The sequence below is a fragment of the Lipotes vexillifer genome, unplaced genomic scaffold (genome assembly GCF_000442215.2).
Source record: "Lipotes vexillifer unplaced genomic scaffold, Lipotes_vexillifer_v1.1 scaffold77, whole genome shotgun sequence".
In the NCBI taxonomy this organism is placed as follows: Eukaryota; Metazoa; Chordata; class Mammalia; order Artiodactyla; family Lipotidae; genus Lipotes; species Lipotes vexillifer.
Window position 1 is genome coordinate 2,405,749 of NW_006792456.1, and position 18,883 is coordinate 2,424,631.

At 41.4% G+C, this 18,883-nt stretch overlaps 1 protein-coding gene across 1 annotated transcript in view; it reads right to left on the bottom strand.

Annotated features, from left to right (window-relative positions):
• EML6 (EMAP like 6) overlaps window positions 1–18,883 on the bottom strand; it is a 325,099-nt gene that overhangs the window by 305,633 nt on the left and 583 nt on the right. The window lies entirely within an intron of this gene.

Sequence of the window (18,883 nt, forward strand, 5' to 3'; positions counted from 1 at the left end):
CAGTATCTGTGCCAGCTAAAGTATGGAAAAGTTCTTCACCAGCTGGTAAACAGCTGCTGCCCCAATTCTCACCTCCCTCACTTGAGCAGCCTGCACCAGCTCCAGGAAGCCTCCTGTGCATGCCGTCAGGCCATTTCTCTGGTGCCTGCTACCATCAGCCCCTATTCCCATATACTCCCCTCCGCCACCACTCCTACCACCAGACCCCAGTAGGAGAGGGAACACTCTTAGTAGGAGCACTGGCACCCAATTAGGCAAGCGCTTGATGCCCACCTAGCCCTCCAAGGCTGTGGTTACCAGCCATTGGCCAGCACTTCCCAGGGACTCCCTCACATGGCCTCTTATGAGAACTGAAAATACCATGAAGAATTGTATCACCAGTATTTTGTGGGGGGTTTTTGTGTGTTTCTTTTTAAATAAATTTATTTATTTATTTTAGTTTTGGCTGCGTTGGGTCTTGGCTGCTGTGTGCGGGCTTTCTCTAGTTGCGGCGAGCGGTGGCTACTCTTGTTGTGGTGCGTGGGCTTCTCATTGCAGTGGCTTCTCTTGTTGCGGAGCACGGGCTCTAGGTGCACAAGCTTCAGTAGTTGTGGCACAGGGGCTCAGTAGTTGTAGCTTGCAGGCTCTAGAGTGCAGGCTCAGTAGTTGTGGTGCACGGACTTAGCTGCTCCGCAGCATGTGGGATGTTCCCGGACCAGGGATCGAACCCATGTTCCCTGCATTGGCAGATGGATTCTTAACCACTGCACCACCAGGGAAGTGCCCAGTATTTTGTTTTTAAAACCTCTTCATATCTCTTTCCTGGCCTCTTCTTGCCCTCAACTCAGTATTTCTCATCATTGTCTCACTCTGTTCTATCCATCAAAAAACCATTTGCCACCTCCTCTTCTAATCCATCTCCTATAGTAGAGTTGCCATTCATTCTTCCTCAGTCCTTATCTCCCTTAATAGACAATCTTCCTTAAAGGGGCAGCCCTTTGAAACCTAGTCCCACCCTCCAGGCTACAGATGATGGAACTGGTGGACATCCTGACCCTGCTGACCCTGCTAGGCCAATTAGATTCTATTTCTTGGAAATCTGGAATTAAGACTCACAAGACCTAATCAATTGAGTTTTTTGTGTAGTTTTTTTGGAGTATAATTGCTTTACAATGTCGTGTTACTTTCTGCTGTACAACAAAGTGAATCACTATATATATACATATATTCCCTCCCTCTTGGACCTCCCTCTCATCCCCCCCCCATCCCGCCCATCTAGGTCATCACAGAGCACCGAGCTGAGCTCCCTGTGCTATATCACAGAGTCCCACTAACTATCTATTTTACATATGGTAGTGTATTTATGTCAAACCTAATCTCCCAATTCATCCCCCCCTCCCCTTCCCCCCACTGTGTCCAATCAATTGGTTTTGTAAGATCAAGCTGGGTAGTCATGTACAGTGAGGGGGTCCAGATGGCTTTTTTTTTTTTTTTGGTGGCTATGTGCAAAATGGATCATTAAGTTAAGAAGCCAGTCTGCAGTAGGAGGAAATCACAGCATATTTTATCCAGAGAGAAGCAGAGATGTGAATCCCTGTGATGACGGGAACACTTGCAAGAGAAAGAAATAAGAACAGAGTAGCCGCTTGATAACTGTGCAGTGTCTGAGAGGCCAGCCATACTCTGTAACTGAGTGCCCGAAGGTTCTCTTGTCATCTTATGATCCCCTCCTTGTGTTTCTTTGAGAAAATTTCAGTTTCTTGCAACTAATAATCTCTTACTTAGAAGGCAACCTGTCATTGGTAGAATTTGTTTTATTCTTACCCATGAAATCAATGCATAACGAACACAGAAAAATAATTTAATGACCTTATTAAACAGGAGTTAAACTAAACAAAAATCCTCATGTCTTAAAATAATTCTCAGTAACCTTAGAATAATCCTCTGACCAGCCTATTGATGTACTACCAGTCCAAAGAAAGCTTCTTTCCTCTCAGGGAGGTAGAGCTGGCCTGCCACTCCCCTCCTTCATGCGGACAGGAAAAGGAATGGTGGAGAATTAGTGGGCAATCCTAGAATCCTTCAACTTCTAGGTTGAGGCCATCCAGGTGTCTGCCTCCCATTGAGGGAAGAAAGGAGGAAACTGATAAAGAGGTCAAGGGGTACCCTCTCTGACCACTCTCTTTGCTTCCCAGACCACCTCCATCCGCTCAGCTCTCTCAGTAGGTCTGTCTCCAGAAGCAAGACTGAAGACTACAAGTTCATTTTCAAAAACCAAGAATCTCTGGAAGTAAACAAAGCCAATGTATAGACTGCTGCTGGTCCTTAAACCAACAGTTGCTAAACACTGCACCAGCTCCTCAAAGTATAAACGGTTATATTTTTTAAATATATAAAAATCTAAAAAAAAAAATGTAAGAACCTTGGGGCAGGACAGGAATAAAGATGCAGACCTACTAGAGAATGGACTTGAGGACACGGGGAGGGGGAAGGGTAAGCTGGGACAAAGTGAGAGAGTGGCATGGACATATATACACTACCAAATGTAAAACAGATAGCTAGTAGGAAGCAGCCACGTAGCACAGGGAGATCAGCTCGGTGCTTTGTGACAACCTAGAGTGGTGGGATAGGGAGGGTGGGAGGGAGGGAGATGCAAGAGGGAAGAGATATGGAGACATATGTATATGTATAGCTGATTCACTTTGTTATAAAGCAGAAACACATCATTGTAAAACAATTATACTCCAATAAAGATGCTTAAAAAAATCTATATATCTTTCATAGGAAATAACGGCATCTTTACAAACACAGAATGGTAACCAAAGCCTCAAATTTCTATTACTTCTAGGTTAATCTTTTTAATGATTGTTTCTGGGTCCCCAAACGTTCAGTATCTTCTGTGTGCAAGGAATGGGCTGCCTGGTAGGGCAATTCAAAGGCTATAGACATCCAAGACAACTTAATGGGAAAAGAAAAGTCTTTTCAACAAACAGTGCTGTGACCACTGGATATCCACCTGCAAAAAAATGACGTTGGACCCCTTAGCTCACACTCAAAATGTATTATCTGCCTAAATGTCAAAGCTAAAACTATGAAACTTTCAGAAGAAAACACAGAAATAAATCTTCATGACCTTGGATTAGGTGATGGTTTCTAAAAGTGTAAGTCACAAAAGGAAAAGATAAATAAATTTGACATCATCAAAATTTTAAACTTTTGTGCTTCAAAGGACACCATCAAGAAAGTGAAAAGATAACTTACTGAATGGGAGAAAATACTTGCAAATAATATATCAGATGAGGGACTTATATTCAGAATATATAAAGAACTCTTACAACAATAAGAAGACAAGCCAATTAAAAATGGGCAAAGGATATGAATAGACCTCTTCTCCAAAGAATATACAAATGGCCAAAAAAATTATGAAAAGGTGATCAGTATTATTAGTTGTTAGGGAATGAAAATTAAAACCACAATGAGATACCACTTCTCACCCACAGGATGGCTATAATCAAAAAGACAATAACGGGCTTCCCTGGTGGTGCAGTGGTTGAGAGTCTGCCTGCCGATGCAGGGGACACGGGTTCGTGCCCCAGTCCAGGAAGATCTGACCCACCAAACAGCATGTTGGGAAGATGTAGTACAGTAAACCATGGAGTTTCTCAGAGGGAAGCTGTTGCATAGATAAGAAAGTCCGATTATTCTGTATTATTATTTTCCTTTCATGTTGGGAGGATGTACCAGTAACATTTGGAGTCTCCTTTCAGCCAAATAGCTCCCATATGCTACATAATTCTGCTGCTGATTAAAATCAAAAAAAAAAAAAAAAAAAAAAAAAAGACAATAACAAGTGTCAGTAAGGATGTAGTGAATTGGAACTCTCATACATTGCTGATGAAATTGTTTGGAAAACAATTTGGCAGTACGTCAAAAAGTTACACATAGAGTTACCATAAGACACAGCAATTCCACTCCTAGGTATATACTCAAGAGACTAGAAACCATATGTCTACACAAGGCTGTGGCATACTCATCCGCTGCTCACAGGGGCACCCTAGCCATTTCCTTAGCTTGTTCCAACCAGTTCCTGCTTGGTTCTTTCTGGAGAAGACAGAACACTGGGCTAGGGGGAACTTCAAGATGGCGGAGGAGTAAGACATGGATATCACCTTCCTCCCCACAAATACACCAAACATACATCTACACATGGAACAACTCCTACAGAATACCTACTGAACGCTGGCAGAAGATCTCAGACTTCCCAAAAGGCAAGGAACTCCCCAAGTACCTGGGTAGGGCAAAAGAAAAACAGAGACAAAAGAATAGGGACAGGACCTGCACCTCGGGGAGGGAGCTGTGAAAGAGGAAAAGTTTCCACACACTGGGAAGCCCCTCCACTGGCAGAGATGGGGGGTGGCGGGGAGGAAGCTTCGGAGCCGCGGGGGAGAGCGCAGCCACAGGGGTGCGGAGGGCAAAGCGGAGAGATTCCCGCACAGAGGATCGGTGCCGACCAGCACTCACCAGCCCGAGAGGCTTGTCTGCTCACCCACCGGGGCGGGCGGGGGCTAGGAGCTGAGGCTCCCACTTCGGAGGTCAGATCCCTGGGGCAGGACTAGGGTTGGCTGCGGAAACACAGCCTGAAGGGGGCTAGTGAGCCACAGCTAGCTGGGAGGGAGTCCGGGGAAAAGTCTGGACCTGCCTAAGAGGCAAGACACCACTGTTTTGGAGTGCGCGAGGAAAGGGGATTCAGAGCACCATCTAAACGAGCTCCAGAGACAGGCGCGAGCTGTGGCTATCAGTGCAGACACAAGAGACGGTCATGAAACACTAAGGCTGCTGCTGCCGCCACCAAGAAGCCTGTGTACGAGCACAGGTCACTATCCACACCTCCCCTCCCGGGAGCCTGTGCAGCCTGCCACTGCCAGGGTCCCGTGATCCAGGGACAACTTCCTCCGGAGATCACATGGTGTGCCTCAGGCTGTTGCAATGTCATGCTGGCCTCTGCCGCCACAGGCTCACCCCGCATTCCGTACCCCTCCCTCCCCCCAGCCTGAGTGAGCCAGAGCCCCCTAATCAGCTGCTCCTTTAACCCTGTCCTGTCTGGGCGGGAACAGACGCCCTCAGGTGACCTACATGCAGAGGCGGGGCCAAATCCAAAGCTGAACCCCAGGAGCTGTGTGAACAAAGAAGAGAAAGGGAACTCTCCCAGGAGCCTCAGGAGCACAGGATTAAATCTCCACAATCAACTTGATGTACCCTGCATCTGTGGAGTACCTGAATAGACAACGAATCATCCCAAAATTGAGGAGGTGGACTTTGGGAGCAACTGTAGACATGGGGTTTCCTTCCTGCATCTAATTTGTTTCTGGTTTTATGTTTATCTTAGTTTAAAATTTAGAGCTTATTATCACTGGTAGATTTGTTTACTGATTTGGTTGCTCTCTTCCTTTTATATATACTTTTTTTTTTCATTTTATCTTTTCTGAGTGTGTATGTGTATGCTTCTTTGTGTGACTTTGTCTGTATGGCTTTGCTTTTACCATTTGTCCTAGGGATCTGTATGTCTGTTTTTTTGTTGTCGTTGTTTTTGTACAGTTTTTAGCGCTTGTTATCATTGGTGGATTTGTTTTTTGGTTTGGTTACTCTCTTCTTTGCTTTCTCTCTTTATTACTTTTTAATTTTTTTATTTTTAGTAATTTTTTAAATTTTAATAACTTTATTTATTTTTCTTTCTTCCTTTCTTTCTTTCTTTCCCTTTCTTCCTCCCACCCTTACTCCCTCCCTCCCTCCCTCCCTCCCTCCCTTCCTTCCTTCCTTTCTTTCTTTTCTCCTTTTCTTCTGAGCAGTGTGGCTGACAGGGTCTTGGTGCTCCAGCTGGGTGTCAGGCCTGAGCCTCTGAGGTAGGAGAGCCAAGTTCAGGACATTGGTCCATCAGAGACCTCCAAGCCCCACATAATATGAAACAGCAAAAGTTCTCCCAGAGATCTCCATCTCAACACTAAGACCCAGCTCCACTCAACGACCAGCAAGCTACAGTGCTGGACACCCTATGCCAAACAACTAACAAGACAGGAACACAACCCCACCCATGAGCAGAGAGGCTGCCTAAAATCATAATAAGGTCACAGACACCCCAAAACATACCACCGGACTTGGTCCTGCCCACCAGAAAGACAAGATCCAGCCTCATCCACCAGAACACAGGCACCAGTCGCCTCCACCAGGAAGCCTACACAACCCACTGAATCAACTTTACCCCCTGGGGGCAGACACCAAAAACAATGAGAACTACGAACTTGGAGCCTGTGAAAAGGAGACCCCAAACACAGTATGTTAACCAAAATGAGAAGACAGAGAAATACACAGCAGATGAAGGAGCAAAGTAAAAACCCACCACACCAAACAAATGAAGAGGAAATAGGCAGTCTACCCAAAAAAGAATTCAGAGTAGTGATAGTAAAAATGATCCAAAATCTTGGAAACAGAATGGAGAAAATACAAGAAACCTTTAACAAGGACCTAGAAGAACTAAAGAGCAAACAAACAATGATGAACAACATAATAAATGAAATTTAAAATTCTCTAGAAGGAATCAATAGCAGAATAACTGAGGCAGAAGAACGGATAAGTGACCTGGAAGATAAAATAGTGGAAATAACTACCGCAGAGCAGAATAAAGAAAAAAGAATGAAAAGAATTGGGACAGTCTCGGAGACCTTTGGGAGAACATTAACTGCACCAATATTTGAATTATAGGGGTCCCAGAAGAAGAAGAGGGAAAAAAAAGGGTCTGGGAAAATATTTGAAGAAATTATAGTTGAAAACTTTGCTAATATACGAAAGGAAATAGTCAATCAAGTCCAGGAAGCACAGACAGTCCCATACAGGATAAATCCAAGGAGAAACATGCCAAGACACATATTAATCAAACTATCAAAAATTAAACACAAACAAAAAATATTAAAAGCAGCAAGGGAAAAACAACAAATAACATACAAGGGAATCCCCATAAGGTTAACAGCTGATCTCTCAGCAGAAATTCTGCAAGCCAGAAGGCAGTGGCAGGACATATTTAAAGTGATGAAAGGGAAAAACCTACAAACAAGACTACTCTACGCAGGGCATCCCTGATGGCGCAGTGGTTGAGAATCCGCCTGCCAATGCAGGGGACATGGGTTTGATCCCTGGTCCAGGACGATCCCACATGCCGCGGAGCAACTAAGCTTGTGTGCCACAACAACTGAGCCTGTGCTCTAGAGCCCATGAGCCACAACTACTGAGCCCGCGTGCCGCAATTACTGAAGCCCGCGTGCCTAGAGCCCATGCTCCACAATGAGAGAAGCCACTGCAATGAGAAGCCCACACACCGCAACAAAGAGAGCCCCCACTTGCTGCAACTAGAGAAAGCCCGCGTGCAGCAATGAAGAACCAACACAGCCAAAAGTAAAAATAAATAAATAAAATTTTTTTTAAAAAGAAAAAAAATTACTCTACACAGCAAGGATCTCATTCAGATTCAATAGAGAAATTAAAAACCTTTACAGACAAGCAAAAGCTAAGAGAATTCAGCACCAAGAAACCAGCTTTACAACAAATGGTAAAGGAACTTCTCTAGGCAGGAAAAACAAGAGAAGGATAAGACCTACAATAACAAAACAAAACCAATTAAGAAAATGGTAATAGGAACATATACATCGATAACTACCTTAAATGTAAATGGATTAAATGCTCCAACCAAAAGACACAGGCTTGCTGAATGGATACAAAAACAGGACCCATATATATGCTGTCTACAAGAGACCCACTTCAGACCCAGGGATACACACTGAAACTGAGGAGATGGAAAAAGATATTCCATGCAAATGGAAATCAAAAGAAAGCTGGAGTAGCAGCTCTCATATCAGACAAAATAGACTTGAAAATAAAGACTATTACAAGAGACAAAGAACACTACATAATGATCAAGGGATCAATCCAACAAGAACATATAACAATTGTAAATATTTATGCACCCAACATAGGAGCACCTCAATACATAAGGCTAATGCTAACAGCCATAAAAAGGGAAATCGACAGTAACACAGTCATAATAGGGGACTTAAACACCCCATTTTCATCAATGGACATATCATCCAACATGAAAATAAATAAGGAAACACAAGCTTTAAATGACACATTAAACGAAATGGATTTAATTGAAATTTATAGGACCTTCCATCCAAAAACAACAGAATACACTTTTTTCTCAAGTGCTCATGGAACATGCTCCAGGATAGATCATATCTTGGGTCACAAATCAAGCCTTAGTAAACTGAAGAAAATTGAAATCATATCAAATATCTTTTCCGACCACAATGCTATGAGACTAGATGTCAATTACAGGAAAAAATATGTAAAAAATACAAGCACATGGAGGCTAAACAATACACTACTAAATAACCAAGAGATCACTGAAGAAATCAAAGAGGAAATCAAAAAATACCTAGAAACAAATGACAATGAAAACACAATGACCCGAAATCTATGGGATGCAGCAAAAGCAGTTCTAACAGGGAAGTTTACAGTAATACAATCCTACCTCAAGAAACAAGAAACATGTCAAACAAACAACCTAACCTTACACCTAAAGCAATTAGAGAAAGAAGAACAAAAAAGCCCCAAAGTTAGCAGAAGGAAAGAAATCATAAAGATCAGATCAGAAATACGTGAAAAAGAAATAAGGAAACAATAGCAAAGATCAATAAAACTAAAAGCTGGCTCTTTGAGAAGATAAAGAAAACTGATAAACCATTAGCCAGACTCATCAAGAATAAAAGGGAGAAGACTCAAATCAATAGAAATGAAAAAATAGTAACAACTGACACTGCAGAAATACAAAGGATCATGAGGGATTACTACAAGCAACTATATGCCAATGAAATGGACAACCTGGAAGAAATGGACAAATTCTTAGAAAAGCACAACCTTCTGAGACTGAACCAGGAAGAAATAGAAAATATGAAGAGACCAATCACAAGCAATGAAATTGAAACTATGATTTAAAGTCTTCCAACAAACAAAAGCCCAGGACTAGATGGCTTCACAGGTGAATTCTATCATTTAGAGAAGAACTAACACCTATCCTTCTCAAACTCTTCTAAAATATAGCAGAGGGAGGAATACTCCCAAACTCATTCTATGAGGCCACCATCACCCTGATACCAAAACCAGACAAAGATGTCACCAAAAAAAGAAAACTATAGGCCAATATCACTGATGAACATAGATGCAAAAATCCTCAAGAAAATACTAGCAAACAGAATCCAACAGCACATTAAAAGGATCATACACCATGATCAAGTGGGGTTTACCCCAGGAATGCAAGGATTCTTCAATATATGCAAATCAATCAATGTGATAAACCATACTATCAAACTGAAGGATAAAAACCATATGATAATCTCAATAGATACAGTAAAAGCTTTCAACAATATTCAACATCCATTTATGATAAAAACTCTCCAGAAAGTAGGCATAGAAGGAACTTACCTCAACATAATAAGGCAAACCATACATGGTTTGCCATATGTGACAGACCCACAGCCAACATCGTTCTCAATGGTGAAAAAACGAAACAATTCCCACTAAGATTAGGAACAAGACAAGGTTGCTCACTCTCACCACTATTATTCAACATAGTTTTGGAAGTTTTAGCCACAGCAATCAGAGAAGAAAAAGAAATAAAAGGAATCTAGATAGGAAAGGAAGAAGTAAAACTGTCACTGTTTGCAGATGACATGATACTATACATAGAGAATCCTAAAGAAGCTACCAGAAAACTACTAGAGCTAATCAATGAATTTGGTAAAGTAGCAGGATACAAAATTAATGCACAGAAATCTCTTGCATTCCTATACACTAATGATAAAAAATCTGAAAAAGAAATTAAGAAAACATTCCCATTTACCACTGCAACAAAAAGAATAAAATACCTAGGAAAACACCTACCTGACAAAAGACATGTATGAAGAAAACTATAAGACAATGATGAAAGAAATTAAAGATGATACAAACAAGGGCTTCCCTTGTGGCACAGTGGTTGAGAGTCCGCCTGCAGATGCAGGGGACGTGGGTTTGTGCCCCGGTCCGGGAAGATCCCACATGCCGTGGAGTGGCTGGGCCCGTGAGCCACGGCCACTGAGCCTGCGTGTCTGGAGCCTGTGCTCCACAACGGAAGAGGCCACAACAGTGAGAGGCCCATGTACCGCAAAAAAAAAGATGATACAAACAGATGGAGAGAAATACCATGTTCTAAGATTGGAAGAATCAACACTGTGAAAATGACTATACTACCCAAAGCAAACTACAGATTCAATGCAATCCCTCTCAAACTACCAATGGCAGTTTTCACAGAACTCAAACAAAAAATTTCACAGTTTGTATAGAAACACAAAAGACCCCAAATAGTCAAAAGAATCTTGAGAAAGAAAAATGGAGCTGGAGGAATCAGGCTCCCTGACTTAAGACTATACTACAAAGATACAGTAGTCAAGACAGTACGGTACTGGCACATAAACAGAAATATAGATCAATGGAACAGGATAGAAAGCCCAGAGATAAACCCACGCACATATGGTCACCTTATCTTTGATAAAGGATGCAAGAATATACAATAGAGAAAAGACAGCCTCTTCAATAAGTGGTGCTGGGAAAACTGGACAGCTACATGTGAAAGAATGAAATTAGAACACTCCCTAACACCATACACAAAAATAAACTCTAAATGGATTAAAGACCTAAATGTAAGGCCAGACAGTATAAAACTCTTAGAGGAAAACATAGTCAGAACACCCTTTGACATAAATCACAGCAAGATCCTTTTTGACCCACCTCCAAGAGAAATGGAAATCAAAACAAAAATAACTAATGGGACCTAATGAAACTTAAAAGCTTTTGCACAGCAAAGGAAACCATAAAGAAGATGAAAAGACAACGCTCAGAATGGGAGAAAATATCTGCAAATTAAGCAACTGACAAAGGATTAATCTCCAAAATATACAAGCAGCTCATGCAGCTCAATATCAAAAAAATAAACCACCCAATCCAATAATGGGCAGAAGACCTAAATCGACATTTCTCCAAAGAAATTATACAGATTGCCAACAAACACATGAAAGGATGCTCAACATCACTAATCGTTAGAGAAATGCAAATCAAAACTACAATGAGGTATCACCTCACACCAGTCAGGATGGCCATCATCAAAAAATGTACAAACAATAAATGCTGGAGAGGGTGTGAAGAAAAGAGAACCCTCTTGCACTGTTGGTGGGAATTTAAATTGATACGGCCACTATGGAGAACAGTATGCAGGTTCCTTAAAAAACTAAAAATAGAACTACCATACAACCCAGCAATCCCACTACTGGGCATGTACCCTGAGAAAACCATAATTCAAAAAGATTCATGTACCACAATGTTCATTGCAGCACTGTTTACAATAGCCAGGATATGGAAGCAACCTAAGTGTCCATCGACAGATGAATGGATAAAGAAGATGTGGCACATATATACAATGGAATATTACTCAGCCATAAAAAGAAACGAAATTGAGTTATTTGTAGTGAGGTGGATGGACCTAGAGTCTGTCACACAGAGTGAAGTAAGTCAGAAAGAGAAAAACAAATACCGTATGCTAACACATACATATGGAATCTAAAAAAAAAGGTTCTGAAGAACCTAGGGCCAGAACAGGAATAAAGATGCAGACATAGAGAATGGACTTGAGGACACGGGGAGGGGGAAGGGTAAGCTGGGACGAAGTGAAAGAGTGGCATGGACATATATACATTACCAAATGTAAAACAGATAGCTAGTGGGAAGCAGCCGCATAGCACAGGGAGATCAGCTGGGTGCTTTGTATGCACCTAGAGGGGCGGGATAGGGAACGCAGGAGGGAGACACAAGAGGAGGGGATATGGGGATATATGCATATGTATAGCTGATTCACTTTTTTATACAGCAGAAATTAGCATTCCATTGTAAAGCAATTATACTCCAATAAAGATGTTAGAAAAAAAAAACGCTGGGCTAGGTGCCAACTTAATGAAAAAATTGATTCTGTTAATTTAAGAATTTAATAAACATGAGTCATATATACATATATTATTAAAAGTCTATTTCATAAGATGGCAACATCTTTTGGGTTGAAAAAAAAAATACACCGGTCTACTGAGATCTGAAACATACAAATGAGGATCTGAACATCTTGCTGCATAGCAGACGAGCAGCATCAGCATCAACTGGGAGCTGGTTAGAAATGCAGGATGTCAGCCCTCACCACCAGACTTGCTGAATCAGAATCTGGATTTTATTAGTGAGTGCTTGGGTGACTCCTATGCACAATGATATTTGAGAAGAACTGTTTGCTGTCAAACATTTTAATTACATTTAAGTCCAATCCACATATGACAAATTGAGTTAAACCTACAAGAGGAGGCTGACTGCTGAAGATGTGTAGGTCTGCTGGCTAAAGGATAGCTTTCCATGCCGCTCCAGCTTACTGGGGAAAGAGTCAGTTCCAGAAGCAGAGTCAGCAAGGTAACCTTCCCAACAGCTTGCTTTTTCTTTTTTGTTGGCAAATACATCACCTACATTGCAAAGTTATTGAGATCCACATCCTTGTGGGTAGGAGAGGCCCTAGAACAGCCCTGCTTAAAGATGCTGCCATGAAACAGTTTTTCACTTACCACAGTATAATCTACATTCTGATTGACTGTTGATGGCAGAGCCAATATAATTCTTTATAAGAGAGCATACTCCAGTGTAATGTTTTTCAAGCAGTGATCCATTATATAGTAACCATATTTTAACAATAAAAACATGCTCATATATTCCGAATTAAAAAGAGAATCATGACATGACAATAGCAAGTATACCCATAACAATAACTGAATGGAATATTTGTGACTGTCCTGGGAAATCTAGGACATATGGTGCCAAAACCCATGAGGCATTAATGACCGGGATGAGAAGTACTATGACCTTGGTCTTTCTCTGGGTATCTAGACCAGAGTTCTGGGCACACCAAGTTCTTTCTCACCCTGGTGCCGCTGCACGTAACTGCTCTTCTCCATCACATCTTCGCTTACCCCTTCTCATCCTTCAGGTCTCAGCTTAAATGCCATCTCCCTAGACAGCTGATCTGGAAACCTTATCTAAGGTAGCTCCCATACCCCCACTCAACCCAGTTCCCCTCCAAGGCCATTCCCTCGTGAGTACTTATCACAGTCTATTGATATATTCACCTTGCTTTCTTGTTCATTCATTGTTGGCTTCCTCCACCAGAATGGGGGCAAGAACTTGGTCATGTTCAAAGCTGCACCCCTGCATCTGGTACATTCTAGATGTGAAATGAGTTTCTGATGAATAAACAAATGGAAAAGAGTAAAATCTACCCAACTGGGAAACGGGTTTGTGCCCCGGTCCGGGAGGATCCCACATGCCGCCGAGCGGCTGGGCCCGTGAGGCATGGCCGCTGAGCCTGCGCGTCCGGAGCCTGTGCTCCGCAGCGGGAGAGGCCGCAACGGTGAGAGGCCCGCATACCGCAAAAAACAAAAAAAACAAAACAAAACAAAATCACCAGACTATAGCTTATTAACAAAAATAACAATAGTAAAATCATTTATGAATAGACCGTAAGCTTCCATCAAAACCGTTCACTACATGCTCATGCCAATGAACAGAGCAAGTAAGATCCAACGAATAGTGTGGATGGTACCACTGAGTGACTTCGCTTAAATCTCTTTCCCTCTCTGAGCTGTACCTGTAAAATAAAGGCTATCTCTCAGAGTTGTGGGCGAAGGGATTTCGCTGTGTGTGGTGTGTGTGTTGTGTGTGTGTAGTGCCTGGTACAGAGCAAGCACTCAACTCAATACAGGTTTGATTCTTTATAGTTACCCCCATGCTTCCCTTGTTCAAACTGGTCAAGGGACTGAAGAATATGAAATCACATCTCCAGGCCTTCGTGTGAACCTGTTTACCCAACACTCCAGGCCCAACCATGGCTATTACACCCCTCTCTTCAAATTCAACAAATGCAATTGAGTGCACCTGCAGCACCAGGTAATTTTAGCCAGGTCACAATTGAGACTTAACAAATTTTTAATAAACATCTCCAGCAGTTCGTTGTTTCAGGTCATTGCTTCAAAGCTGGTGATGTTCCTAAGGTGAACTTGAACATGGTTCCATTTCTAAGCAGAGTTCTAGTGATCTGCTTCAAATACCCTTAAATAAAGCACGAGGTTGAAAAACAGTTACAAGGAACCACAAACTTACTGAGTTCTGGTTAGAAACAAGGCACGATGGTAGGGACCACAGTAACCGAGAAAAATTAAAAAGTGTGTAAAGCAGTGAAGTGATAGCTCTGGGTTTTGTAATCAGACTGACTTGGGTTCCAATTCCCATTCTACAATCTGCTAAATAGTGACCATGGGCAACATCTTTAACCTCTCTGTGCTTCAGTTTCCTCACCAGGCAACTGAGGCTAACCACAGTACCAATGTCATGGGGTTGTCGAGAAGATGGAAGAGATCAATCTGTTCACACATTTAGCACCGAGTATGCACTCAGGAAATGTTGGCTCTGATTTTTTTTTTTTTTTTTTTTTTTTGTGGTCCCTGTACAGGCCTCTCACTGCTGTGGCCTCTGCCGTTGCGGAGCACAGGCTCCGGACGCGCAGGCTCAGCGGCCATGGCTCACGGGCCCAGCCGCTCCGCGGCATGTGTGATCTTCCCTAAACGGGGCACGAACCTGTGTCCCCTGCATCAGCAGGCGGACTCTCTACCACTGCGCCACCAGGGAAGCCCGGCTCTGATTATTAAATTCATTCTCAGCCTCAAGGTTCTTACATACATTTACAAATGAAAATATTCAGAGTGAAACAACGGCACTAAATGATATATATCAAGTGAGCAGCATCGGTCATGAAAGATGTAAAACTTTAGGAGTGCAACGCGTTCCTTCATCTAAGACACCCCTTCATCTGAGGATGGTAAAAGGTCTCATGGGAGAGGTGAGACTGAAATGGATGGGGCCATGCAAGACGTAGATACAAACAGGCTCCCTGTGGTGGGCACTTCCTATTTGCCAAACACTGTGGGGAACCTTGTATGTTATCTCCACAAGCTACAAGTTAGGTACCTCTAAACCTCCATTGCATGTATGAGAAGCTATTTTACTGATGATAGTTGAGACTCACAGAGGTTTAGTAGCTTCCCCAAGTCACCCAACTGGTGGCACATCTAGGTTCAAAATCAGGTCTGTCTGACCAAAGCCCATGCTCCCACCACTATGCCACTGGGGGAAAGGAATCAGGAGAAGAAGGATGAGGGGGGAGATAAATCATCCCAGCGTGAGACAGGAAAGAACATAGTAATCTTATTATATGGCAAGTGGGAAGCAAACAGTTTATGGGTTTTTTTAAAGAAAAGGAAAATGAAGGTAGAAAGGTGGGTTAAGACAAGGGAGAATGGAAAACTCAGAATTTTGGACTTCAGACTATGAACAGTGAGGAAACATTTTTTTGTCTTTGGTGTATGTGTGTGTTTTTGATTAAATATTGTACTACTACTATCATTACTAAGACCATTTACTGAGCAACAATTAAGGGCCAGGCCTCATGCTAAACTATTTGCATACATTACTTCTAACAGTTACAATTCTGCAACTTAGGCATAGTTACCCACCCTTTCACAAACAAACAAGGCCCTGAGAGGTCAAGCCACTCACTTGGATGCCTCTAGTAAACAAACAGCAGAGTGGGTTCAAACCCAAGTGGGTGTGAAATCAAAGTCAGCGCCCTTTCCCCTAAAATGGTACTGCCGAAAAGCCTCCCTTGCAACAGAGAGCTGAAAAATAAGAGAAACGAAAAGGGAGACAGGGGACTAGTCAGACGCAAAATAGGGATCCAGAGTAAGGAGAGAAATGTCTCAACTGGAGTCACTGTGAAAATGGACAGGAGGTGACAGAGAGCAAATGTGTTCATGACCTTTTCTTTCATTTGCTCCAGTACTGTGTCATGGTCTGCTACCTGCAGCAGAAACCAAGTTAGTAATTATTCCTGCCTGTATTTCTGTCCTTGCCTTCAAGCCCTGATTTGAGTGTTGCTTGAATATTTATTTGTCCCACCACAATGTTATCAGAGCTAAAATATGGCATCGTCCGCTAATCTGTTAACTGTATTGAAGTGTAGTCATTCAAGAGAATAAAACTAAGCCTCCACATCCAATAAATCACATTATGCTTCACATATTAACATCTTAAAAAATCTGACTTAAACACATAGTCTGTCAAATCAGGAGGAAACATACGCTGAACTCTAATGAGCTCTGCCAAATCCTACAGTATTATTATTAAAGTTCATCGTGATCTCGGAGATGACACGGTTTTCTAAAATGGAGTGTGGAATCAATATTTGTTGGACTGCTTTCTAGTTAATATTCTCGGGAAAGTAGCACAATAAGTAAAACAGTGGGAAATGTATGCATTATGAATATATCTTTCAAACTAATGCAAAAGCTATGTGGACAATTACTTACATATCTCGTTTGATGGAATCAAGAGTTAGATGTTTTAATATTTATGTCATGATTCCAAAAAACCCCAAACATTTCTGCACTAGTACTTTAGCTTTAGTCCTCCTCATTCAATGAGAAACATCAATATTTTAAATAGAAAATCAGTAGTATAACTGGCTATACAGAAATGAGTTGAAATTCATAAAGATAAAAGAGTACAAATTTCCTTTCCATATATACAGTTAATACATTAATATTCCTAACATTTTACAATACTAATTTCAAACATCTAGTATGCTTCTGGGAATAAAATTATGAAGGAAATGGCACTTAAGAGTCCCATATACTAAGGATAAAAACAAATATTGCTGTGTACTACCTTCACCGGAAAAAGATATTTACATATAGAAGATAAAGCAAAATAACAACATAAACATTCTACATTCTCTAATTTTACAGCTCTTAATTATATAATGATCTGTGGTCTGTGTTTTTTAATCTGTTGGACTTAATTTTATTCCTAGGTGCAAACACATACATGGATATTAAAGAACTCTGCTCACCTATACTCAGACAAAACAAATATCATCGAAAATTTAGCAATAAAGTCCTTTCTCTGCAGGCAGCCTTGCTACTATGTCACTGTAAAGCATAAAGATATATAACTATCTTAATAAAAAGACCAGAAGCTAAATCATCCTTTTTTTTCTTTTCAGCATTGAAGCTCCTTGCAAACCCAGTTACACAAATAACTTCATTCACCTTATCTTCAAATCTGAGTGTTTCTTCAACTAAGCCAGATATCATCACATCCCCACTAGTCCGATAGCCTGTCATAACAGTGGTTCACTGCAACTCCACCCTTTTCCCACCTTCAGTTTCAACAGTGCATTTAATTTTTTTTCCTATTAGAGAAAAAAAATTAAGATTAGGAGTTCAAATCCTCAAAGTAGTTCAGTGAACTGTCACATTACTATTATTTAACCGCAGGGAATTTTCTGTTTAATTGCCACTCTCTCCCTTCCCCCAAAGGACTACAACTTATTCTGATGGTGTAATGGAAAGCACTGCGTTAAGAAAGAGCAAAAACATAATGGGTTTTAACTTTTAAACACCTAACCTTTTTACGAGTCACTGTTAATCATTTGCACCTATGACTTTAACAATCAGTTCAGCAATTACAGAAGCAAAATCTCCAGGATGGGACTAGGTAAGGATGCCCCAATCACAACCATTACCATAGCAGGGAGAGAAGAAGGCTATCCTGTCATATGTGACATGAAGAAAGTTTTACATGTCAGTTCCACCCAATCTTGAGAACGGTAGAGCTCCTAGTACTTAAAATCTTCATCTTCTAAAATTCAAGATTTTTAAAAAATATATCTCACTGCATTTTCAAATATTAAGTTTTTACTTTCTGTAACAATTTTTTCAACTTTAGGGCTTGGGGGAAAAGAAGGCTCCAGAATACAGAATAATCACAACACTACAAGAGGGAAAAAGCTAGTTTTTAAAAATCATTCTTCCCACAGAGACATTAAGACCATTATCATTATGCCACTTAACCATTTATTTCATTATGAAAGGAAACTTAGAGCACAAGTGGCAATATTCTGAAACGTGATGTTAGTGTGTTCTGCATCAATGAACACACAAGTCTGGAAGGTACAAATATGGTCTCTGTCAGCTGTAGTCCATCCTCAGCAAGTCATTTTCCCTGTGGGCTGAGGCTCCCATATGGAAATCTTCCCTAACTGCTGAAGGCTGAAAAGCATCTGGACCACACCTTGTTTGGTCACACAAGAAGCTGACAAGGGCTGGAGGAAAATGCGTCTGGTCCAAAGATGAGAGGACAGGGCCAAAAATCAAAATATACCCCTCTACAATTTAATAAGGAGGACCCCTAAAATGTCTATTCATCCAGTTTTGTTCTTCTAATCAGTCCCGCCATCCGCTACTAGATGTTGCTCATTCTGTGGGCTGGCTGGTAGGGTTTTGTGGTCCAGCAACTGCCAGCCTTTTATAACCTCAGTGATGGTGTGGAATATGCTTTTTAGCACTAAGTCACTACCAAGGGAAATATTAGAGAACAAACTCCCCACCCACTGCAGAAATTTCTTAGTTTCAAAGCATCTGGAAGGAAGATCCCAATTACCTTTAGCAAAATTTCTTTTAGGGTTGTTTTTTTTGTTTTTTTTTGTTTTTTCAATCCTCTTGCTTGCTGAGGAACCTTCTAAAGAGCCCCCCAAAGATGATACCCACAGTTCAGGTTATTGGTCCTACATTTTCCTAGTTAGGGAGGGAAGGAGAAGTGTTTGATAGTTTACCCAGGATCCTTCCACTTGTAG